At 53.3% G+C, this 25815-nt stretch overlaps 2 long non-coding RNA genes across 5 annotated transcripts in view; one reads left to right on the top strand and one right to left on the bottom strand.

The window, feature by feature from the left end:
* Nucleotides 1-9325, bottom strand: part of LOC110150512 (uncharacterized) — a 233079-nt gene extending 223754 nt beyond the window's left edge. For all 4 annotated transcript variants that reach the window (XR_011491741.1, XR_011491740.1, XR_011491742.1 and 1 more), the window contains exon 1: nucleotides 9260-9325. This is a non-coding gene — a long non-coding RNA (uncharacterized lncRNA). The remainder of the gene's footprint in view (nucleotides 1-9259) is intronic.
* LOC110150511 (uncharacterized) overlaps nucleotides 8766-25815 on the top strand; it is a 37006-nt gene continuing 19956 nt past the window's right edge. The window contains exon 1 of the long non-coding RNA XR_002317759.2: nucleotides 8766-8931. This is a non-coding gene — a long non-coding RNA (uncharacterized lncRNA). The remainder of the gene's footprint in view (nucleotides 8932-25815) is intronic.

Raw genomic sequence — 25815 nt, 5'->3', positions numbered from 1 at the left:
TCACGGCCCAAGAAAAGGCTAGAGCCACTTAGGACATACAGCGATCTCATTTGCTCCCAGGAATAAACAGAAACTTAACTGAGCCAAAGAGCAGATGCAACTTTGCATGAAGCTAGTAGCTAATATTGCTGATGCTTTACTGTTTTTAACATGCTATAAAATGGCTTTTGCCTTTTAAAAATTTTTTCACAAATTACACTACTTTACAGCATTGCAAATCAATTATATTTCAGTAATTTTTTTTAATTGCACTGCTTTAACCTTAAACCCATTGGGTTAGACATTTCTCCTTTTCTTTAGGTGGGCAGCATTTGAAAAATCATTTTAAAATCAATGTCTGATTTCTCCAACATCAAAGCTGCTACCCTGGGTATCTGTCTTTGAGCGTGATGAGCCTCGTGCTGAATACTGATTTGCAGTGTGGTTCACCGTGCAGACTTAAATTCTCCTTCCCACAACTTTATCTGAGAAGCCTGACAATGGTGACAATCACAGGACTAGTTTTATTGGGTAAAACTATTCTATCTGCAATTTACTCTGACAGGCTCCACAATTTTTAAGTGCAATTAAACCCTGAGAATTTGCCCAGAAAAAAAATAAAACTTCTACCACATAAAAAAAAAAATTTAAGAGAAAAACAGACGAATTGAACAACTAATTACTAACCAGTTGCTCTTTTAAAAAAGAGAAAAAGGAAAGGAAAAACATTCAGCTGAGCCCACAAATCAACTTCACTGTATAGACTGGGAGCTCTCTGGGGCTGAGAGGGAGTGACAGGCAAGCTGACCAGCTGCTTCGGCCACTGCTGCCATCCACAGCTTCAGAGCAGAAGACTCTTTCACACTCCAGGAGGGAAAACAAAATAGGAAACTTGCAGGGAAACACCTTCAAAAACTGTGATCACTTGATTCCCAAGTGATAGCAAGCTCATATCACAGCAAGCTGAGACCAGCTGGCTCCAGAAAAGTGGGAGCACCTTGGTCCCCACTGCTGTCCTCATATTGCCGCCTCCTTCCTCATCCCAGAAGTGGTACCCAAGCAAGCCAGCTGCAGCCACCTGCGATAGCGATAGCCGGGTACATTTATCAGCATGACTGATCCCACTGTTGTCCCAGAAAAGGACCATATCCCTACCAGCTCTTGGCATTCCACAATGGAAATCTTTATTCAGCAGGAAGGTTAGCTGGACATGGAAATAAGCTATCCAGGTAACATCTGGGAAATGAGATTTTTCTTTTAAGAGATGTCTAATTATACCTAACGTTGCAGAACATTTTATAGAAAACATGAACTTAATTCAGTAGAACATCTTCAATGAGATGACCTCAGCCTTCACAATTCTTGTCATCTGGAGTATGTAACTCAAGGACTGCAGACAAGCCCAGGAGAAGCCAGCCCCTGCCACCCGACTCTGGCCCTCACCACTACCATCCCACCCTCTCCCCCAGCCCCCAAAGGGCGTACTGTGCTCCAGTCAGCATTGTAGTGGTCTCCCCTCCTCCTGGAATGCCCCATGCATAGCACTGAATATTCCCTCCGTGGGGCCCCACGACCTCTTCCACCACTAACACTCAAATGACCTTCCCTGACCTTCCCCACCCAGCCCCGAACTCGCTGGGAGCCAGGACCAGCACCTCACAGGGCACCTTGGCACACGGCAGGGATCCTGGAGGTGTCTGCTAAAGGTTCTTTTCCATCTGAGCCACTGAAACAGCAGGTGTTAAAAGGCCCCCGGGGTCACACGATGCTGCTGAAGAATCTGCCCTGAAGAGCCTCCCTCTGAAGACTGCAAGCCCCAGGAGGGCAGAAACTGTGCCCATCCACCCGCCTGTGCCCCTGTGCCTGGGCCATTAGATGTTCAACAAAGGTTCACTAAACAGGTGAGTTAAAGACAATGCACAGAGATGCTGAGCTGAAGCCAACCAGGCCCACGAATAAGAATCTGGAAACATCCCCCCGTATCAAATGTTGGGAAGTTGTCCATCAGGTGCTTCTCTTCTGTGGTGGTGTTCAGTCGCTCAGTCGTGGGGCTCTTTGCGACCCCATGGACGGCAGCACGCCAGGCTTCCCTGTCCATCACTATCTCTCAGACTTTGCTCACACTCGTGTCCACTGAGTCAATGATACCATCCAATCATCTCATCCTTTGTCCTTCTCCTCCTGTCCTCAATCTTTCCCAGCATCAGGGTCTTTTCCAGTGAGTCGGTTCTTCACATCAAGTGGCCAAAGTATTGGAGCTTAAGCATCTGTCCTTCCAATGAGTACCTTCTCTTCTGTGAGTACCTTCTCTTCTGTGAGTACCTGTTAAAGTCTACAGACCTTGAATGTGCTGCAATCCAGGATAGACTTATGCAGGGCAAGTAGTCACTCAATCATGTCTGACTGTGGCCCTGTGGAATGTAGCCCACCAGGCTCCTCAGTCTATGGAATTCTCCAGGCAAGAATACTGGAGCGTGTTGCCATTTCCTTCTCCAGGGGATCTTCCCAGCCCAGGGATGGAACCAGTGTCTCTTACGTCTCCTGCACTGGCGGCTAGGTTCTTTACCACTAGCACCACTTGGGAAGCCATGCAGATCAAGCTGCAGGGAAAGAGATCACCCAATCGACTTGCAGCTGAGGATGGAGGCCTGGTGATGAAGTGGGGTCCCCGGAGACCCTACCATCCCTTCTCAGGCCATCTGTTTCCTCTCCCTGGACTGTCCTCTTCATGCCTCACCCCACAGCATCCCTTGTCTTGATCAATGCCAACTAATGCCACACCTCTCCAAGGAAGTGTCCCCTCCTTGCCCAGCCTGGATGATGGGTTCCCCAAAATTGTCCCATGTTGCTGCATCTAACACAGCCCCTCTGCCATGTAACCAGTGCTCTGAGGCTCTCACCAGGCCTTGGGCCAGGAAGAGGCAGAGATGATTTCTTCTTGACCTTGACAGCAGTGACTTCACCGCCCTGCCTCAGGCAGTTTCGGGATTTGCAGCTCCCAGTCCTCTAGCCCACTGACCTTCTGTGTAACCCGGCTCTCTCTTCTCCTGTCCACACCTTCAGCTGCTTCCCCACCCAAATCTTAATCATGCAAAATGAAAGAGATGCTTCACTCGAATAAAGAGCTGGACACAACACCTTGAGATCTTCAGTTGAAATGGCACTGACGTGAGAAATACAAAGAAGTTTAGATGAGAATATTGCCATGGGGCAGACATGGCCTCTGCTCCTTTGGAGGTGGTTATTGGCCAGGTTTTAAAGCTTTCTATGGTCGGTGCCTCCAAGCAGCATGTGCTTAAATATATATGGTTGCTCAGTCACTTCGTCATGTCCGACTCCTTGCGACCCCATGAACTGCAGCATGCCAGACCTGTGGGTGAGAGATCAGGCGTAATGCCACCACTTCAACCACCTTTCTCGAGTCCATCTTGCTTCTCTGGAAAGTTCCAGGACACACCAGGAGAGTGCCTGTCAGCTGATGCTTCCCGTCCGCCCCCCTCCCAGCCCTTTCAAACCCAGGGACTGCGGGCCCCCTCTCTTCCTCTTTCATGAGTGTAAGCAGACATCTCCAGGACCCCCAGGTCCTAAACCCAGGACCTCTGGAATGCACACAGAACCCCAATAACCCCCCTAAAAGCCACATCACTAAGACAGGACCATTTTTGCTTTGAGCTACTGAATGGGGTCCCGAAGTGTTGCCTGCAAAACTGAACCCCGGCCTCGTAGATCGGTCCTCTCTCCAGGGCTTCCACTTTACCTGCACGTGTTCCTGTAGGTCAAACACTTGTGTCCAGCACAACGTAAAATAGAATGCAGACTTCTGACATTTCCAAGAGGGCACACAGTCTGTGTGCGTTTATTAATAATTGGCCCTTAAGGGCCTAAAAGAATGCAATCAAATTCACAAACAACTGGTGACTTTTCCTACAAAACAAAAATGTCACCATTAAAATATACATCCCAGTCCCATTTGAATCGGAATGGTGGCTGTTTCTGTGCAAAGTATGTGTATCTCTTGAAACAGCTGATGTTTATTAGAACTTAATATAGGTCACACCAGCTTACTGAGTCAAAACTGGATGGGATAGTAGGGGTTATGTAACCAAGCCTCTCCCCGCTGCAGGAGGTCTGCCCACATGCTGGTGGCCAATTTCCATCATTTTAAGGACCTCTTAGTACCTTAGGTTCTATTAGTCATGTACAGTTTATTTTCGTTCGAAAGGTCAGAGGCAAATGAAGTCACTTGCTGCTTTTTTCAGCCTCGGAGACTTTCCCGGCAGGGGGAGGAATGAGACATGGCCATCGGAGGTCACCTGCTGTCCCTGGTGCTTTGTCCAGCCAGGAGGATGCCTCCGGCTCCCACTCCCCTACCTACAGCAGGACACGTGGAAGAGGACCTTGGAAATGTCAGAACAAGCTCTCCTGATACGCTAAGCGTGGTCTTTAGTCCATATGTTACTGTGAATTCTCTGAAAATATATAAGCATTCTCTAAACAAAGACTAATGCTAGTTAAAACTGACCCACGTGAAAGGATCTTGAAGGATCCTCGAAATCGGCACCTTTTTTATTTAAGAAAAAGAGGCAGGGTTCTGTAATCCAAGACCACAGTCCCTCACATGCGAGCCCCAAACTCAAAAAAAAAAAAAAAAAAAATGAAAATCAAACTTTGTTTCCTAAATTTAGCACACAATCCTGACGTGAGGTTATTTATAGTCTCAATTTTTTATGCCTCTGAAAGTGAAGATGCATATGTTTACTGTGAAAATGCCCACAGGTTTGATAAGGGAACACTCCCAGGCTATAGGATTCCATAAGACACAGTCTTTACGCTGTACCCTCCTTTTAAAATGTGAGAAAAAAAAAAATCTAAGCTCTGGAAAACAACAAGTCCCAAAGGTTGTGTAAACCAGTAAGGTCAAAATCGGATGCAAGGGGCCTGGTGGTTGATCAGGACAAAGATGCCCCGAAATTACTGTGAATAACAAGGGTGATATTTAGGACTAAAAGGATGACCTGGCCTTGACCCACAGCTGTCCTTAACAAACCCCCAACACACGGCACCCATTCACCCATCACCAGCCCAAGATCCCAATATTAACCCTGCGTTGAACCATCAAGTCTCAAGGAGGAACTTTTGCCTTGTTTTATTTCTCTCTTTCTCCGTCCCCTAGAAGGACACCGAGTGAACCCATTTAAAAGGAACCTACATATTTTCTTAAACGGCTGATTGGGACAAAATCATAACACTGCAACTGTTCTCAAAAAACATAATGCGAGCAGAATCCGCATTTCATCCGGTCTAGAGCCCCAGTCAAAGAGACACAGGAGAAGAAGGTTGGGGATCTCACAGGTGGCAAAGACTTAAACCATCCAGCCATTTGTTGAAACTGCTCCTTGGGGAGAAAGAGAAGAAGTTTTTCAAAGTTTTTAAAACAGCTCGCAGAGAGTGCCACATGTGCATTTTAACCTGGTGATCCTCCAGTCCAGCTGTGTGTCTTGTATACCTGCTTTTTCTCTTGATGTACCTTACTGTTCCTTGCAAACGTTGAGCTGAGAATCTGATACTCCAGAAAGAAGTTCAGTGTCTTGGTTGAACGGAAAGACTCTTGGGATAGCCTCCTTCTGAACCATGCTGCATCTCTAAATGCTAACACTCCTGGTTTGGTTAATTTGATTAAGTGGTGAGAAAAGACACCTTGCTCACAGATGGATTGTTAACACATTTGCACTGAATTCTAAATGTTAAATGTTCCTCCTTCAAGTTCCTGAGTTATTTTCATCATTTTCATTTCTTCTTGTACCGCAGCAATTGCTCATCTCTTTGTTCCCTGAAGAGTTTTGAAGGTGCCTTTGTTCGCATCATTCTTTATCTTGTTACTTTAATCACGCACGCTATTGACCAGACTGGAATTCGTCATCCTCTTCAGAGCCAGGCCTGTCGCCAGGTTTTCGGCAGGATCCAGAGTAAGGCATGCACTTTGAAGAAGGTGCCTGTCTTCAGCCTCTCCGGGCACATGGGGACAGTCCTGAATGGCACTTTTCCTAAACAACTCAGGACTGCAGGGATGAACAGTCTCGTTCTAGAAGCCAGCCCCAGCAGCACCGCGTGCAGGTAACCTGCCAGAAAACGAGACATCGCAGCACTTTTGGAATCTTTTGCTTGTTTCACAGGGATCTGCTCCTTTTCTTGGGCAAATCAAGACTACCCAAAGCAGACTCAACTGTTTGGATTTCTGGATTTGCTTTTGTTTGTTTTTCTTCCACTTTCTCTTGCAGTCCAACTGAGTCATATTCACTTTTTTAAACAGTTTAAGATTCCATTGAATTTAAAGAGTTTTAAGTTGTTTGAAAAAGTCCAGGGACGGGTCCTCTGAGTTCAGCGCAGAAGCATGTGGACTTTGTTCACACCTCCAGGGACCAGGCGCACCCGTGGCTGCCCACCCAAACCTGGTTCTGATTTACACATCCACGTGCGGCTGACTGATGGACGGCCCACTCTGTGGGTGCGGGGTGCTGACAGAACCCCGGGACCAGTGTAAAATGATACCTAGCCTCGAGGCGCCTCTGTCGTTTTCTCTCCTACAGGAAACATCCCCGAAGTACAGCTATGGCGAGAGAGGAAGCACAAGGCAATGAAACGCAGACTGGAGCACAGGGCCCTCCCTAAAGGCCGAGCAGAGGAGGCCCCCCGTTCCAATGGGGGCCAGGTCAATGTGGCTGTGATCCTGGTCTGTCTGAGAACAGCAGTCTGGACAGACAGACAGGAAGACGGAAGGTGTGTCAGGTGGGGAGAGGGAGTGAGGGACGCCTAACAGGCAGAACCAAGAAAAGCTGGTTAAGAATCAGGGAAGAAACTGATACGGCCGGCCAAGGCAGGAAGTGTTGAAGGCCTGGCTAGAAAGTGCCCGAGGTTGGATCTGTGTGTGTGTGTGTGTTGGGGTGGAGTGGGGGGTGGGGTGGAGGCAGGGTAGCCTGCTGCCCTTTCTAATCACCCAGGTGGGGAGAGGTCCCTATGTATGCATGCAGAACGGATGTAAAAATCCAGTAGGCTGGCTGAGGGTGCAGCGTGCATGCAAAGCAAGAGGTCAGAGGCCAGGGGGCTGAGCCTGGAGGCAGCATGGCCAAGATGGGCCATGAAACAAGAGAAAAGGAGGCAACTTTGAGAAAAAGCTCCAAATAATTGATGACAAATACAAACTATCCAAAAATTAAACATCCTTCGCATGCTCATTTTTAATTATTCCCCTTATAGATTTAGCAAACAACCCATCTGCCTGCAACTGAGGCTCAGCGCACTACCACCTAAATTGTAATTCTTTCATTATGAACCCATCACCTCTTCTCCCTTCCTGAAATTAATCCAGAAACTGCCAGATACAAACGTCTATTTAATAAAATGAACATCTGTGATGATACACCAGGAGCAAAATCCTAATTGTTCTAAACCCGGCATTTTGCTTTGACAATCAAGTACCTGTTTTATTTTTTAAATACTTTCTCTCTTCAAAACACCTGCTTTCTTTACACATTGACTTCTAAAGGAAGAGATTAATTTTTATTGGCAAGAACAGAAGTTAGTGTCAACAACAAGAAAGGAGAAGCTATGCTCTATAGAAGAGCTGCCTGCTACATAAAATAATACCCAGGAATATCAACCCAAACCCACAGATCCAAGTGAGGCCAACCCCGTTTTCCCACATGAAAGCCACAGTGTGATAAACCTCACTCCCTTGGAATCGAGCTGCAGTTCTTATTGTACCCATGCGGCTACAGGACCCCAGTCCAGGGTGGCTGGATTTCCATTAGAATTGCCTGTCCTTCACTGCCTTCTCCTCCACCCCTCCTGCGCCCAAGTCCAGTTATTCAGTGAGTTATAATTTGGCACTAAAATTCAATTAAGCTGAAACTTTGGTCATACGTGGTCTTTATCTCAGCAAAGCATAATTTCTTTGACCCATTTTCCAAACATCAGCTGATCGATTTGAAAGCGGACAGAGGTAAAAGTTGATTTCAATCGCGCTCACATTTGTAGAAAGTGGCTGGAGAAAAGAAAAAAAAAAAACTTTTAAAACTTAAAAAAAAGAAAAACTTCAAATAAACAGGATGGGGAGTTACTTATGAAACTGCTTGAGGTTTTCATAGCCCTTGTCAAACGGAGACCTCGGCCCGCTCGGCAGACTTTAATTAATGTCCACTCCGGCCCTGCAAGCCATTTTCCCAATGGAAATTCCGATGAGAAAGGAAGGAATGCGAGGTTCAAGGCCGCGCTGTTGTTGAGTGGGCTGCGGAACTGGGGACTGAAACCCCGCGGTTCCCCCATGAGCCGCGAAAGTCTGTGGAAGTATTGAGCACCCCTATTGAGGACTGTGGGAGTCTGGGCGGCTTAATGGGATTGTGTTCGGTGCTTCAGGCTGTCCTTTAAAAGATTCCATGGCACCAGCGAAACTCCAATAATAGGGCCTCTCTAATTGCTTTCTGACTTTCTATGAAACTTTCTAAGCTATGCTGACATCCTCGACTACAACGACGGAATTCAAGAGTGGAGAAAGGCGAGACAAAGTGGGTGTGCGGAGAGAAAGCGGTTCTCAGCGAAGCGTGTGGGAGGTGGGGGGTAATTTGGGGGAGGGGAGATGGGGCGGGTGTTAAATCGGTGCCGGGGAAAGAAAAATATGAGTGTTCTCTTTTGTGCGAGACAAACAGCCGAGCGCGGGGAGGTCGGGGCCGGGGTCACGAGGCTCCGGGCTGCAGCTGCCGCCGTGGGGCGGGCGGGCGGGCGGGGGTCCCCGGCGGCCCCCCGGGCGTCGCGGCCGGCGGCGGCGGCGGCGGCCTCGGCAGGCATTGCGGCGGCGCGGGCGGCCGCTGTCCTCGCACGACCCCGGCCCGTCCAGAGCGCGCCCCGGGCGACCCTCGAGGAGAAGCGAGGGAAGCGCGGTCCCGGCGTCCGAGCAAGGTAAGCACTGCGCGGTGACCCTCGGCCCTCGAGCGCGCGCTTTCCGGCTGGCCGGCGAGCCAAGACAGGAGGCCGCGGGCCGGCCCCACCGCCCAGGCCTGGTGCTCCCCGTGCGCCAGAGGCCCGACGCCGCCGCCGGAGGCTGGGACCCCGGAGACCCGCCAGCCTGGCTCCCGCCTGGTCCTGGGCCCCGGCCGGAGAGCCCAGCGGGGCTCACCCCGAGCCCGGGAGGCCAGACCGAGCCCAGGAAGAGCGCGGGTGACCTGCCCGGGCCGCCCACGGCGAGGGTCACCCTCCCTCCGAACCACTTGGGGGGTAGCGGCCTTACCCGGGTCCCGGCCGGGCGCTGGGCGTCGGCGGGCAGGCGGCGCGTCCCGGGGACCCTCGGTGAGCCCCGCAGCCGCCCCTTCGAGCGCTCCCAGCGCGCAGGCGCAGGCCGCAGGGGGGCCGTCCCGGCCGGCGTGGGGGCGCGGGCTCGAGTCCGGGCCTGGGTCGCTGCCCTGCCCGGCCACCGGGTCACCCGAGGGCGATGGCATAGTGGGGGCAGGGGAGGGGGGGCCGGGGGCGGGGGTAGTTTGAAGGGGCAAAGAGATGGCGGCGGCGGCGAGGCCCAGGCGCCGGCAATCAAAGGCTGGGGACGGCGGCCCGCCGCGTCGCCCCAGGCCAGGCCTGGGGCATAAAGGACCTTTATCCTCGAGTGACACGGCCGGCGGTTTCCCCTGCCTCCCCCGCCCGCGGCCTTAATTGGGGCCGGCTGCTAATGTGATTAAAGGCCAGTTAAATGTTTCTCGGGGCAGACGGTGGGAAGAGACCGAGACCCCCTTCTCCTCCCCGGGGTCACGCCAGGCCCTTGGTCAGGGGGTCGGTGGTGGTGCCAACCCCAGGACGGCCTGGCCAGGGGCCGGCCGATTGTTCACCCCCGGGAGGGGAGGCCGCGGGCGGGCGGGCGGGCTCCTGGGGCTTTATGTAAGCCGGTGGGCTTTGGGCCCGGCCGGATTTGGAGATTCTTTTCGCACAGTTTCCATTTTCTGGCCTTTGGAACGGCGCCCCAGGCCCTCGGGGCCCTCCCCCTCCGGTGCCTGGCGCCTGCGGGGCCCAGTCGCCCAGGCCGGCCTGGGGTTTCGGGGCATTGGGGGTCGGCTGGGCTTGAAGCAGGTCGACCTGGGAGTCTCCCGACTGTGGACAGGTCTCTCGGGATGGTGACGCGGGGCTGGCAAATGGTGGCCAAGCAGAGCCCCTCCCCCCGACCCGCAGCGCCCCCGGGCCTAGGTCACGGCCAGGTTCACACGGCCGCGGCGGCGTGGGTGGCCGCGCCCTCCCCGGAGGGCTGGGCGTCCCAGCCTCCAAGGGTCGCGGGGCTGAGAGCAAGTGTCTGCGCCGCGCTGCCCTCCCGCGCCTGCTTCCGATGGGGCCAGCGGGCTCCTGCCCTGCGCCTACAGGTTCTGCGCTCTCCTCCTCTAGCCTGCCCGACTTGACGGAGGCCGTGCGCCCGGAACAGCTCCGGGGCGCCGCGCTAGGGGAAGGTCGAGCCAGTGCCTGCGGCGGCGGAGTGCGATCTCGGAGCCCCGGCTTCCTAGATCGCTCCCTGCTCGTGGCCCTGGACCCGGCCTTGAGCTCACAGGGGTCATTGCTGGGGGAGTGGGGTCCCCGAAAGGCCAAGAGCCCGGCCCAGCTCAGTTCCTACACCTGTGAGGTTGCAAATCCGGAGCCAGTCGGGATGGGGAAGGCAGATAAAAAGCTCAGGGAAAGCCAAACGAGTTCGGGGTGTCCCGACAGGTGGCCTTGGCCGTGCGCTTCGGTTGTGGCGGCGGCTCTGGGGCGCACGGGGGGGCGGGTGGCGCCGGGCAAGGCAGGTGGGACCCGCGGCTGGAGCCGAAACGCAGGCCGCGCACCTTCATCCCGTCCCCGCGGGGCTCTCTCCCGCGCCTCCGTGCGCCTCGGAAAAGACCCGAAGGCCGCGCGGTACCCGGGCCGGCGGACAGCGGGAGTACGCCCGGGGGCTGCGGGCAGAGCCGGGCCTTGGGACGAGGGCAAGGTCGTCCGTGACCCTGCCGCGCCGCCGCCGAGAGCCGCGATCCCGCGTCCGGGCAGCTGCCTCGCGGTGCCCACGAGCGACACTTGCCATTTCAAGCACGACACGGTGTTTAAAACTAATGTGAACTAAGCAAGCGTGCTTCCGTAGAAATTTTACAGATCGGTTGTTTACTTTTTCCCCAAATATTCTCTGAAATAGTCGGCCGAACTTTTTCATATGTAACAAATGGCAGGTTGAACAGATATGAAATGAAAAGGATGGCGTTTGAATGTAAGTGGAGTGAAAGCAGACAGTATTTTATAATAATATTTTTTGTCAAAATATATAGTGGCTCTCAAATTTTGTCATGTTCAAATTCTATAATTATTTTATATTTAAAATACACGTTTTGTGTATTTTTCAACCAAAAAGAAAAAAAACAAGTAAAAAATTTTAAAAACAGAAGCTGGAAACCAAGAAAAGCCTAAAGAGAAAATGGGCCATGAGGAACCAAAGCCTTTTCCTGATATCCTGTGTTGGGTTTTTTTTTCTTCTTTTTTTCCCTAAGATCCCTAATGAAAATACAAGTGAAAGTAAAATTGTTTCCTATTAAACTAACACGTAGATGTAATTAATTTCGTTCCAGATGGGTCTGAGGGACCTGGTTATTGTAGTGTGCTAAGAAAACACTAGATTCAAGGTGATTTTACTTTCTTCAGCTGCTCGAGAACTGTAAAGAAAAGTAAACAGCTCCAGCCTCCTGATTTTTTTTAAAAAATCTGCTTATTGAACACAGATAAAATTAGAATCATCTTCTACTTGAGATAAAAGTTGCACAGGCAAAATCACCATTTTTTTTTAACTGAAAAAATATCTGGTTTTGTTTTGTACAAAACAGCACTGTTTCACTATTTCATAACAAGCTGAGTGACCTTGGGTTTGTTTGAACTACAACTGCCCTTAAATCAGTAACCCCAGAGGTGGTTAAAAAGAAAAAGAAAAAAAATCCATTTTTCAATAATTCATCTTCCATTTGTACTGAAATGGCTTTTCCAGTGATGCTGTTTCAATAAAGGAGTAGCTTAGAGTAAAACAAATAATCCGTGTGTTCTTGGTAAATAATTTTCTGTTTCAAAAAACCAAAAGTAAGTTGACTATTGCTTTTTAGGAACAACCTTTAAACTGGACAGGAAAGGGGGAAATGTGTTTTTGTTGTCTCCTGGAAACCCGGGAGAAGATTTGGGATGAAGTTAGTCGCACTGCAGGGTGAGGGGCCCTGCTCTTACACAGCTGGGGGCTTGTTGAACTACCAGGCACACCTTTGTTCACATCTATGCCGATGCAACTCGGACCCCTTGTGTGTGTGAGGGTGTGATGGAAGGTGGTCAGAGGGTCGGGTGTGCAGAAGGTGCCCCGGGCGTGCAGAACAGACCCACACGGCAAGCCGGGGCACCCTATATCCTGCTGCCTCTGTGTCCACGTTTTGGTCCCATCTGGAGGACCCTCCTCCTCCATTTTATGATGTTTTCTCTCCTTTAAACGCTCTCCGGTGGCCCCCTCAGCAGCCTTGTTGGGGGTCCCTTGGTCATTTTCACAAAAACAAGTGACCAAAGTATGGACCCAGACCCGGGATGCGAGAAACCCCTGGGCTCCCCGGCACCCGGAGAGGCCCAGCCTGATGAGCACAGCCGCCTTTGTCCACATCGAGTGAAGCCACGCGATAGTGCTTCCAGCCTCCGTCCTGACTATGGACACGGCGGCATTGTATGTGTGTGAGAGTGTTGGGGATTTTTTTTTTGTTTCTGTTTTTGTTCTCTTCTATTTGTTTAGTTCACAGAAGGAAAACAAAGGCCGCTTCTGTGGCACCTGGGCCAGGCAGGGTAGCAAACGGGAAAACCAGGAGGGCAGAAAGAGCGTGTGGCCTCGTGTGGGAAAGCCAGCCTGCTTTGTGCTTGTTTATTACAACTGAAGGTTTCCAGGGGCCTGTGTGTGTGTGTGTGTGTTCAGTTGCTCAGCTGTGTCTGACTCTTTGTGACCCCATGGACTGTAGCCCGCCAGGCTCCTCTGTCCATGGGATTCTCCAGGCAAGAACACTGGAGTGGGTTGCCATGCCCACCTCCAGGGGATCTTCCCGACCCAGGGATTGAGCCCGCATCTCCTGCATTGCAGGCAGGTTCTTTACCACTGAGCCACCTTCCAGGGACTTAGAATTGCCCAAACAGGAGGCCTGAGACCAGGAAGGGAAGGAAGCCCCTGCAGGGTTGGCATCTGAAGGTTCTCCCCAGCCTTCTTTGGGGAGGTTGGCCCCCAGCACCCTCTAAGATCAAAACAGCCAGCCCACATGTTCTGAACATCAGAATGTTCAAAGATATTTAGAAAACTGGCCTCCAGTCTCGGAGACCTTAAAACTAGATGGAGATAATAAACAAAAGGAGTGGCAGCGTCTGGCAATGCCCAGAGGAACGGAGACAGCTTCATTTGCAACTGGATGCGCTGGGGTTTTCGCTCACATCTTGGGCTTCCAACACAAGCCTGGCCTTCCTCTGGTTGGAGGAGGATCATTAGCAAAGAGTCAGGTACACAGGGCCAGCCCCCTCTCCCGCCAGAGTCAGTGACCTGATTGGAAAACAAATCTGATCACCCCATGGCCGCCCTCCAGGTGCCCACTGCTGGCTTCTTACCCACAGGCCTCCCAGCCCGGCCTGGCATTTCCTGGCCCCTGACCTCCCATCTCCCCATCATCTGGACATCCGCCTCCTCCCCAAGACACTCTGCTCATCACCCACACGGGCCCCAGAGCGGGAGGTCTCTCTGCCTACCCCTGGTGATCACACGGGGTTCAGCGCCTCTCAGAGCAGAGGGCACCCTGGTGGAGAAGCTCTGGAACCTGGGGTTTGGGGACCTCGGGGGCATCTTTGGCCCGCAGGTGAGGGACTCCGTGGGACTCATGAAGAGAGGACAGCATGGCCCGTGCCAGAGCCGTGGGGTCCCCCTCATTCAGCCACAGCCAAACCTCAACACCCTGAGCACTCAGACCGCACACAGGGGCGCCGCCCCCTTGCCCAGCCAGCGCGCCAGCGTGCGGTAGGGCTGCGGCACGGACACCCTCCAGCTCGGCCTGGCTCCCGTCCTGTGCCCGGCACCGGCGTTCTTGTTCAGAGAACAAAAGCCCGGAGGCCCCTGAGGAGCCGAGAAAGGCCGAACGCAGTGGCTTCCAGGGCTTGCTGACGGTGGCTGGGGTGAGAAAGGACACGGTCAGTCTCATCCTGGGGCACTCATAGCGGCTTCATGTGAAATAAGGAGTTAGCTCTTTGTACACACAGAACCGAAACACTTCCCCAGAAGAGGATTTCTCTAACCGCATTGTGAATTCTGACGTTACCCTGTTTCCTTCCCAATGCTGGCTGCCACCTGCCAGAGCGATGCCCTCATCCCAGCGGGCTGCATCTCGGAGTTCGCAGATTCCTGTCTTCAGAGCTGCGGGGGTGGAATGGAGGAGCTGGAGACAGCCCAGGGCGCCCACGGTCCCCACCTGCTTTGTTTCCTGGATTCCAGCCCCGGGGTCAGAGCATCCCGCTGACACTCAGACCACCACTTCCTAGCACCCAGGCACTTGGGGTGTCACCGCCCTTCACTGGGCTTCCTCTCATAGTAGGGTTGACAGCCCCCACCTCCCAGGGTCACAGTGCAAATCCAGGGAAGTCGTGCTGGAGCTCAAGGTACCCATGCACCAGCCACTTTCATCCCTGGGCCTTGCTGCCACACCTCTGGTCCTGCCCAGGATGCCTGCCCCCAGATGAGCCTCCCAGCAAGATCCTTCTCCTGCTGCCAGCCCGGCTCCAGGCTTCTCTTCCAGTACTTCCTAGGTCCCCACGGCAGATGTGGGCCCACGCGGTCCAGCACAGGACCCTCAGAGCCTGGACGGAGTCATGCTGCCCCCGTGGGACCCAAGGCACGGGGGGACAGACAGGGGGTCTGTGCCACCCATGCCAGCCTCTGCAGACAATCGGCTTCTTGCTCGCTGCCCTGGCGCCAGCCCTGACAGCAGTGCGGGGTGCTCTTCTCCCACCCTGCCCCTGTGTGGCGAGTGGAGTATGCAGGGCCCAGAGAGGGTGCTCACATGACTATGGGTCACACAGCAAGCGCAGAGCTGGGGTTAGGCCGGCTCTCCTAGCCTTGGAAGACCATGACACTCTGCCTGACGAGCAGCCCCTGGGGTCCACGGCCAGCATCCTTCCACCGGGGAAGGGACCCTGAGCTCCTGGCTTCCTGTGTTCCCCTCCCGGGCCCTGGGTGAGCTGAGTCCCTTTTCCTCTGACTGCTTCTGACGGCTGCCTGGGGGCAGAACCACAGCCTCACTGAGGCTCTCCTACTGCATCAGTGATCGTCAGCAACGCGTCACCAACGCGTGGCCAGGACGGGCTGCCCCTGCGTCCTCCATACACAGGCGGGTATACGTGCATTCATGCACACACACACCTCTGCACACGTGCGCATACACACACACTTGTGCGCACGTACACACACTTGCACCGTGCATTTTAGTTGGCAGATTACTTTCACACACACTTTAACCTTTCTAGCCTTTCAGTAGGCAGCAAGTGAAAATTAGGAAAGGGATAGTCAACTTACTCTTGGGGCGAGTAATAGAACTGTGGGGGAGGGGAATGTGGATCTGGTGAGACTGGTCTGTGCCTGGCTCTTTCCCCTCAGGTCTGCTTTGGGCTCCACGAGTCTCGGGTGGCCCCTGGATGGGGACGCTGGGCAGGGGAGCTCTGTGCCCACCGGATGTGGCCAGACACCTCCTCTCACCACCAAGTCCCCTCTGGTGGTGCTGACTCCCGAGTGGGAGATGGCCAGGCAGAGCAGGGGATGCAGTGGCGAGGGACCGTGTCTGCATCAATCAGATGGCCAGGGAAGGTGTTGCTGAAGATGAAGCTGCCCTTGAGGCTGTGCATGAAGGTTCTGGCATCAGTATGTGCAAAGGCCAGATGGAGGACCTGGCCAGCACCAGAGATGCAGGAAGGGGCAAGAGATGGGGGAAGAAATGAGAGGAGTAGTGGGGCCTCCCCTCCAACCCAGAATGTTCCATCTCCCCCACCCCAGAGCCCAACCCTCCCAGGGGTACCCACTGATGTGTGGACCTGCCCTGTGCAGCCAAACCCATCTTTGGTGGCTTTTATGACTGTTGGGTTGATAGTCAACCCATCGATCTCTGGGTTGATAGTCCCTTTCATTTGGTTTTATTGATCTGTCAGCCTTTTATAGCTTTGAAGTGGCTCTTGTATGGTGCAGCCTCTACCCTGCCCATCAACAGATGAATAGATAAAGATGTGGTACCTACACATGATAGTCTGTGATTCAGTCATTAAAAAGAGAATAGAAGGTTGCCATTTGCAGCAACATGGATAGACTTAGAGTTTATCATACTAAGTGAAGTCAGAGAAATATTATCTGATATTGCTTATGAAAGTGAAAGTGTTCATCACTCAGTCATGTCCAACTCTTTGCAACCGCATGGACTGTGGCCCACCAGGCTCCTCTGTCCATAGAATTCTCCAGGCGGGAATGCTGGAGTGGGTATATGTGGAACAAAAAAAAGTAATGCAAATGAATCTACAAACAAAACAGAAACAGCCTCACAGACACTTGGGAGGGAATCTTAGCGCCCCCGGTCACTGGGCGTAAGAGGCCAGGCTCAGGACGTGAAGACTGGGTTTGGGGGGGTGCCTTTAGAGGCAGAAGACTTACTGTGCAGGTGGACACACGTGGAGATGGAAGGAAGCTGCTGGTGGGGGTGGGGCGGTCTTGCTGCTCAGCCTCAGCGGGTGGGGCCTCAGGCCAGCACCTGGGGGCTGCCTTCATAGCTCCCCTACAGCCTAGTTTTACCCTCTACGAGAGGAGACCCTTCATCTTTTGGGGTACCTCCATCTCTGGCGGTCCAGAGCTCTCAAAATCAAGGTCAGCCACCAGCAGGAGGCATATGGCTAGGGCCCACCGTTTTCCAATGTAACCATGCGGAGACTGGCCCAGGAGAGAGAGTGAGCTGGTCTCCATGGAGACTGGACCAGCATCCCAGAGGCCTCCTGGTTCATCCTTCCTCTCACCTGAAACAGGAGCAAGGCCAGGGGCTGGCGTCTGCCACCAGCTTAAAGGCCCGAGGCCATCTAAGCCACTCGCATGGTGTTCCAGGTGGGGAAACTGAGGCCTGGGGGAGGGGAGCTTCCAGGGAGCTCGCCGCCGAGCTGGTCGGGGCAGAGCTGGGCGCCTGCCAGGCCAAGGCTCTGCTGCTGTCGCCCCTGGAAACCTGGCCCTTGTTGGAGCCTGAAGTAGCCTTTCTGTTCAGGCTGCCAGGACACCTGTGGTCACCAATGGCAACGTCAACCTCTCCACAGCCGCGCAAGTCACAGAGCAGTGGCCTCGAGCTCAAGCGTGCGCTGGATTCAGAGGCTGGACGAGGCAAGACAAGCGAGGTGGCTGCTTGGGGGCCAGGTGGCCTCGGAATCCTGTCCTGGACTAGTTCCCGGACAGGTTTGACCTTGGTTATCAAGCAACGATGGCAAGAAATACCCAGCTTCATCTTTCCCAGCTCCAGCTCAGGGTGGTGGGGCAGCCCCCCGGGGGCCCTGCGTGGGCGCCAGGTGGACCCCCTGTGACTCCTAGAGCAAGGGAGCCCCTTCCCTGGCCACCGCCCCCCTCCCCTTGCCTGCTTTCTACTGGAAATCAGGCAGGAATCTCTCACATCCCACATTCTGGGTATCATGGGAAACAGCTGATTTCCATAAGCAAGCGCCCAGGGACAAGCCCCCCGCCCCGCAAGACTGGGGATCACTTGCTGCAATCCTCGCTCTTTTCTTTTTAATTTTCTTCTCTATGAAAAATTTTTATTGGCGTATAGCTGATTTACAGTGTTGTCATGGTGTCAGGTGTACAACAAAGTGAATCAGTGAATCATGCACATGTAATCAACGCTTTTTAGATTCTTTTCCTGTATAGATCATTACAGAGTACTGAGAGTTCCCCGTGCTGTATACATATATATATATAGTAGGCTCTTATTACTTACCTGTTTATATAGAGTAGCATGTGTTCGTCAAGCCCAATCTCTCAAGTCCCGGTTTTTTCTTCAGTTGTCTTCCTAGAGACAGTACTCTCTCTTTTTCTTAAACTAATTTTTATTGGAGTACAGTTGCTTTACAATCTTGTGTTAGTTTCTGCTATGCGGTAAAGTGAATCCGCTATTGTTGTTTAGTTGCTAAGTCCTGTCCGACTCTTCCATGACCCCATGGGCTGTAGCTCACCAGGCTCCTCTATCCTTGGGACTCTCCAGGCAAGAATACTGGAGTGGGTAGCCTTTCCCTTCTCCAGAGGATCTTCCCAATCTAGGGATCAAACCCATGTCTCCCACATTGCAGGTGGATTCTTTACCAGTTGAGCCACAAGGGAAGCCCAAGAATACTGGAGTGGGTAGCCTATCCCTTCTCTATCGGATCGTCCTGACTCAGGAATAGAACCACTTTGCAGGTGGATGCTTTACCAACTGAGCTATCAGCGAAGCCCTGATATTATGCCTATTTTATGCGTAGTATAAAAGCACCGAGCCTATAAAATAGAAGCCCTTTTTTATGCATAGTATCAATAGCATGTATGTGTCAATCCCAATCTCCCAACTCCTCCCCCCCCCCCCCGCCCCTTCCCCCTTGGGGTCCATCTGTCTGTCCTCTATGCCTGCTCCTAGAGAGGTTATTCTCTCTTTTGGGCGAAGGGTGAATTCTTAAAATGACATGACTGTGTTTTCCTCTTTAAAAGAGAAAAACACACTAAAGGAATTAAAGGTTTCCTACCTCCATCCAGGAAACCCCTTGATGTTTTCTCAAATAGAGTCACACACTCGGCTGGGATGAAACCTCCGAGGACACAAAGGTGAACGTGGAAAGCTGGAAGCCCTGACTGCCCCTCCGCAGCCACCCTCCCCAGCAGCACCCTGGTCAGGGGCTTAGGCCCCTGTCCCCTCATCGCCTCGCCTCCCAGGCTTCAGTTTCTTTATGTGCAAAGTGGGTGGGACAGCAATACCCACCTCCTGGGGTCTTCCAAGGGCTCAGTGAGTTAACCACGGGTAGGGGCCTGGGAGCTGGGTGCTCAGTGGCCAGTGGCCAGCCTGCTTGCCGGTGTGCGTCCAGCGCATACACCTCCCTCTATTTATCTATCTTTTAAAAAAGTGACTCTTTAAATAGCTCGCTTTCTTATGTTTTGGCTCTGCTGGGTCCTCGTTGCTGCCTGCAGGCTCTCTCTGGTTGTGACGAGCAGGGGCTCCTCTTCGTTGCGGTGCCCAGCTGCCCACCGCCGGGGCCTCTCTTGCTGTGGAGCCCGGGCTCTAGGGCACTTGGGCTTCAGTAGTTGTGACTTGAGGGCTCAGTAGTTGTGGTTCTTGGGCTCCAGAGCACAGGCTCAATAGTTGAGGTGCACGGGCATGCGGGATCGTCCCAGATCAGGGCTCGAACTCACGTCGCTGGCATTGGCAGCCTGATCGTTAACCACTGGGCCACCAGGGAAGTCCCTCTATCTTTTTTTTTTTTAACTCAAAAGTGGGTCCCACTCTGTTTGGCATCTTGCTTTTTTTCACCTTGTTTACTTTGGAGGCCTGTCTGTCCCCACACACACAGGCAGGCGCACCTCCGTCTCTCCCAGGAGGCTTTAGCTGCCGTGTGACTCCTGAATGGTTAGTGACACCAGGACATCCAGAGTTAGGGACCTAGGCACTTCTCGATTCTGGCCCAAAGTGTGGATGCACGTTCAGCTTGGCTGGACGTACACTTCTGCCAGCCTGGGGTGTCCCCCTGCCAGCCCAGGATGTCCCCACTGTCCACGTAGTTTGCAGTCTGACCCCAGGTGCCCAGATGAGGTCAGCCCTGTGAGATGTGTGAGGACCACGAAGGTCACAGTGATGAGACAGAGAGGTAGGGAGTGGGCTCCAGGATTCCAGGGCACGTCGGGGGCCCTAGTAGCGTGGGCTGAAGCCACAGTGTCTGTTGGGCCCTCCCGGCACTCGTCTCCCAGGCCCTTCACAGCATGAAGTGCCTGCCTTTGCGCTGAGAGGTTAGCTGGGATGTTGTCAACCAGCCTCCTCCAGGCCCTTCCTGAGGAGCCCTCTGCAACCCCCAGGGCTGGCGGAGACGCGAGAACCATGGCCTCGTGGGGGCGGCCCACACAGGCGACTTCTGGAAACAGCCAGATACCGTTCTGAGCCAAGCCCAGCAGGGCTGCTGCCGGGGCCAACCCAGGTCACCCTTGCGAGTGGCCACAAAGCAAGGAAGCATGCCCGTCCCCCCCCCCCCCCCCCCCGGGACTGTCACTTGCTTAGACCGAGTTCTGGAGGAGAGGCTGCCAACCTGTGTCCAGTGGTGATGGAGCTGCGGGGAGAGGAGGCAGCCTTCAGGGTGACGGGGACTCTCTGGGAGAGACCAAAGTTTCGCACATTGGTCAATGTACTCAGCTGCTGAGTCCAACCATCTCCTAAGAAGGAGTGGGAGGCAACCACCCAGCTCAGCCCACGTCTGCGCCTTCACAAACCTGCCCCTGCGCTGTCCGGGGGCCCACCAGCCTCAGCGTGCAGCCACTTTTTGTCTCCTTGTCCACCCCCCAACCCCAGCACCCAGGTTATGAGCATCTAGGGATCAAAGATCATGTCTTCCCACATCTGTGTCTCCATAGCTCAAAGCAACATGGAAAGATCTCATCAGTGTAGGCGGAGGAAGACAGGATGTGGAATAGCCCTGGGAGGAGGGTGTCCAAAGACTAGGCAGAGAGTCCCGGCCACCCACAGGGACTGTGGTCTTGGACCCTAGTGTCCTAGTCTGTGAAGCGGGGTTGGAATGACAGGTATCAGTGGTCCCTTCCTATTCTGTAATTTATGGATTTACTCACAACAGGAGCTCAAAGCCAGGGGAGGCCTCTGTGCCCGGTGCCCACTGGAGGGGCAGCCTCCCCCACAGCCATGCTGGGTGCCCGCCACCCACCCCCAAAGACCATTCCCTGGGTCCCCGGCATCCCAGGGCAGGCAGCAAAGGTGGACAGGAGGGCATGAGAGGACACACTCTCCTGACCATCCAGCCCAGAAAAGCTAGAAACTGTCAAAAAGTAAAAATTCCATTTGTAAACAAGATCGAATTATTTGATTGTGAAACCCGGGTCCATGGAATTTAAAATAATTTAATATGAAACAATATCATTTGAAATGCTGGCCAGCCAAGGACTTGGGGGCAGGAGTGGTGGGGGTGGGCGGGGGTTCTAGCCTCCTGTGGCCAGACACGTGGAGCCCAGCCTCAGGGAATAATAACAAGTCATCATTCAACAAGTATGGTTAAGAGTCAGCTATGTGGCCACCCCAGGCCAGGCACGGGGCGGCCGGCCTGTGGCTCCTGTACTTCTGGGGTTCACAGTCTCGGGGGGCAGGCAAGAAATAGGCAATTAAAAAACAGAGCCAGCGATCGGGAGAGGGGCATTAGGTGGCGTGTAATCCAAGCCAGAGGGGAGACCCAGACGGAGCCAAGGGCAACGGCCGTGAGCCACAGTGGGTGTCATCAAGGGAGGCTCCAGGAGCTTCCGAACTGTGGTGGGAAACTGAGGCATCATCCCTGGTGCTGGCGGGGAGGGGGGGACGCAGAGCAGAAATGAGAGGATAGAAACAGTGACCAGTTTCAACCCTAGCTTTATCTTGTACTGCCGTGTGACCTTGAGCCTCACAATGGACAGAAAGTCACTTTCAAGCCTCAGTTTTGTCCTCTGCAACATAGGAATAATTAATCCAGGTCCCTACTCCATGAAAGTGTTAGTTGCCCAGTCGTGTCCAGCTCATTGCAACCCTTTGGACTGTAGCCCACCAGGCTCCTCTGTCCATGAGATTTCTCAAGCAAGGATATTGGAGTGGGTTGCCATTTCCTTCTCCAGGGGATCTTCCCGACCCGGGATGGAACCTGGGTCTCCTGCACTGCAGGCAGATTCTTTACTCTCTGAGCCACCAGGAAGGAGCTTTCCTGATGATGGCTCAGTGGTAGAGAATCCGCCTGCGATTGCAGGAGATGCAGGTTCGATCCCTGGATGAGGAAGATCCCTGGGAGGAGGAAATGGCTCCCCACTCCAGTATTCTTGCCTGGAGAATTCCATGGACAGAGGAGCCTGGTGGGCTGCAATCCGTGGGGTCGCAAAGAGTCAGACACAGAGGAGCGACTGAACACATCGCCACTCCCCGGCTGCAGCGAGGGTCAGAAATCATTCACGGGGAGTCCGGGGAAGCTGACATCACCAATGGACAGGGGCTCCCAGGTGGGGGCCAGGATACTGTTGGTGTGGGCAGGGGTAAGGTGGTGGACAGGTGCCCAGAAGCCTGGCGCCTCTGCGGTGGGCTCTGTGCTCGGCTGGCTCAGGACCCTGCTGGTGCTTTTCGGAGGGATGATGGAGCCGATCGTGGTACGGCAGCGCTTGGCCTCCACGCGTCCTGCCTCAACATAAACAGGATAGGGAATATTTCAGGGCCGTAAAAGCAAGAAAAACAAACCCAGGGAACCCAGACGGAGGGCTTGCAAATGCTAACTTTCATGTCCCATCCAGAAACCACATGTTCATCCAGCCACCTGCGGGCTTGTAGCTCCGTGGGGAAGTGCTGGCTTGTTGTGTTTAGAAAACCAAGCTGGCTGTACAGCTGCGGGGGACGTCCGGGCGCCGCCCCCCTTCATCCTCCCAAACACGGCTCCAGCCTTAGAGGCTGCCTCAGGGTTTCGGGGGGCACAGTGCCTCTGGGTTTGGACCCACCTGGCAGACAGGGGGACAGCGATGAGGACCTCTCATCACGGCAGCGCCCCCCTTGGGCAGTCACCTAACCACTCACTCTATGCACAACAGGGTCTGGAAAATGCCCAAGCTCGCCTGGCCAGTGGGTGGCTCCGCTAGAATTCAAACCAGGCCCCCTGACTCCCCAGGTTCCTCCCCTCCCCACCGCCCCCACGGCTGGGTGTGGCCAGGGCGGAGGAGAGGGGACCAGCAGGCACGCAACAAGCTACCTGTGAGCCCCGGGTGGCGGGGGGGGCTCCACGTGCCCCCCACCCTACCCGTCAAGGCGGCAATGCTGAGAAGCGTTATTTTTATTCCTCCCCAAGCCCTGCCAGATTACATTGTCAAGGCCAGCACTTTGGAGATATTTCCTTGGTTTCGCAATTCACGCGGTGACTAACACATGTTACATTTTGAAAACCTCTCTTGGTAAAAATTTAAGCTGAATTGTAAATACATAAAAGTCTCAGTGTTAATGGGGTGCGTGATTTCCCAGTGGCTGTTTTGTAATCCCAGGATTCAGAAAGGATGTGGAATTCTATAAAAATGAGTATCGAGCACGTATCCAGAACTGCCCTGTGAGTCCCTAGCTATCGGCAGCAGCCCTTACATCTTGCCCATCCGTATAGAAAACCCCTTCGTGTCCCCTGCCCACCCTGCCGGGGGTTGGACACAACCTCCATCAATCCATCCCAGGTTCCAGTGACAGAGCTGAGGCACAGAGATACAAGGCTTGCTCAAGTCCATACCCCTGATAAGGGGTGGGTCAGGACTTGATCCCAGGCCTCGTGCGTCTCTGCAGCATGGCATGCCCGTTTCCCGGGCAGGTGGGTCGCCCTCTCTGCACAGGCCTCGGCTGATTGTCCCGGGCTGGACCTTCCTGGGACAGCCGATGCACAGACTGGACCATGGGGATCTCAATCTCCGTCCGAGCATTTGAAATAAGAAATGAAAGAGAGGCGGCAACTTGGTGCCCTGACGACATGGGCACGTCAGAGCCATGGGCGCATGTTGGAGTTGGCATGGGAAGGTGATGGGGAGAGGAGGGGGTGGGCAGGAGACGAGCCCAGAGTCAGGGAGGAGAGACAGTCCCCTTTGAGAGAGGCAGGACCACCGGCGATGCCAGCTCAGCGCCAAGCACCCAGCGCATGGGCAGCTGCCCGCCCGTCTGCAGCCGCCCGCTTGCCCCGCCCTCCACCACCATCCATCACCGCCCGCCAGTTTATTGCTTGGTGGATAACACATCAGTCTGCACTCACCCTGCTCTTGAGTCATTTACCCGTTCAGCATCGATCTCCGCATTGCACTATAGGCTCTGGGCATTAAGTGGCCCGTCGGGCAAGTTCCCCGTGGCATCAGTGGAGCCTGATCCAGCATCTGGGCATGGCACTTGGGTGACTGTTGGCTGAATTCATGCTCCTCTGGGAGATCCAGGGAGCCACCCCGCCCCAACCCACTGCTGTGGGAAATCACAGTGGGTTTAACACCATGAAGAGCTGGAGGGGACACGGCCCCCCCCCCCCCCGATGGCCTCAGGGGACCGTGTCGGGGTGCGGCGGGCAGCTCCCTAATCGGCAGAGCTCACTGGGGGCTGGGAGGTGACAGTGCAACCAGGGAGGCCTTTATGGTACAATAAAAGCTGGACAGGTATTGATTTTTCTTCGACGTCCAGGGCCTGTCAGTCTGGGCTCCTCTTGGCTCCCCGCCCACCACCGCCACCCAAACTGTCTGACAAGCCCAGGCTCCGGCATCAAGGCAAAAGTCCGCTGGGGCCTGAGGGTCCCCTGGCCAAGGCGTCCTCGCCAACATATCATGACTTGGATTCTTGCAACCCCATGGCCGTTGGAGTCTACTAAAAGATGTGTGCATCCAAAGATAAAATGTTGAGAGGCTGCTTTCTGAAGAAATTCACAGGCATGGAGGGAGAGGTGTAAACTCAGTTTGGGTTTACAATTAGGTTTAGACTTCTTTTTATTATTATTTTTAATCGGGAGATGATTGCTTTGACTTCTGCCTTCCAACAACTTGAATCAGTCACAAGTACACATAAGTCCCCTCCCTCCTGAAGGGAGGGGAGGGCCCACCCCCCACACCATCCTCCCTGGTAAGTTGTCACAGAGCCCTGAGTTGAGCTCCCTGCATCATACAGCAAATTCCCACTGGCTGTCCATTTTACACGTGACAGTGTATATATGGGCAGTATATATATATATATATATATATATATATATGATGCTACTCTCTCAATCCATCCCACCCTCTCCTTCCCCTGCTCTGTCCAAACTCTGTTCTCTGTGTCTGCGTGTCTCTTCCTGCCCTGCAAATAGGTTCATCGGCACCAGTTTTCTAGACTCTGTATATATGCATTAATATGTGAAATTTGTTTTTCTCTTTCTGGCTTACTTCACTTTGTAAAACAGGCTGTAGGTTCATCCACCTCACCAGAACCGACTGGAATGTGTTCCTTTTTATGATTGAGTAGTATTCCATTGTATACATGTACCAACACTTCTTTATCCTTTCTTCTGCTGATGGGCATCTAGGTCGCTTGCTAGCTGTTATAAGTAGTGCCGCTATGAACATTGGGGTTCTTTTTTGTGACCCCTAAGCAGGCAAGATGTGGTCTAGCTCTCCAGAGACAAACACATTTGGGGCATAAACAGGGTACAGAGAACCCAGAGATAATCACAATATAGTGTGATAAGTGTAAAAAAAAAAAGTATGTCCAGAGCCCACAGGAGAAGAACCATTTCTAGATGGGGGTCAACATAGTCTCCCCAATGAAAGGAGATTTCCATCATCTCTTGCGATTTTAATTTGGTTCGTATCCCCAGAATTCCCATTATATTAGAGCCGACAGGGCCCTTAATGGAATTACTCTGCTTTCAGTAATAACGAGTTTGTCTCGGTCATGTATGGAAGTACTTTAAAGTTATTCTGTCTTTTTTTTTTTTTTTTTGATGATTGCAACGATTTACAATGCCGGAAAAGACATTTTCCTTAATTCAATTACCAAGTGAACTAAATGCATTTGCTGCAGATAA

The sequence above is a fragment of the Odocoileus virginianus genome, chromosome 16 (genome assembly GCF_023699985.2).
Source record: "Odocoileus virginianus isolate 20LAN1187 ecotype Illinois chromosome 16, Ovbor_1.2, whole genome shotgun sequence".
In the NCBI taxonomy this organism is placed as follows: domain Eukaryota; kingdom Metazoa; phylum Chordata; class Mammalia; order Artiodactyla; family Cervidae; genus Odocoileus; species Odocoileus virginianus.
Note: the sequence above shows the minus strand (reverse complement) of the source record. Positions and strands in the feature narration are given on the sequence as shown.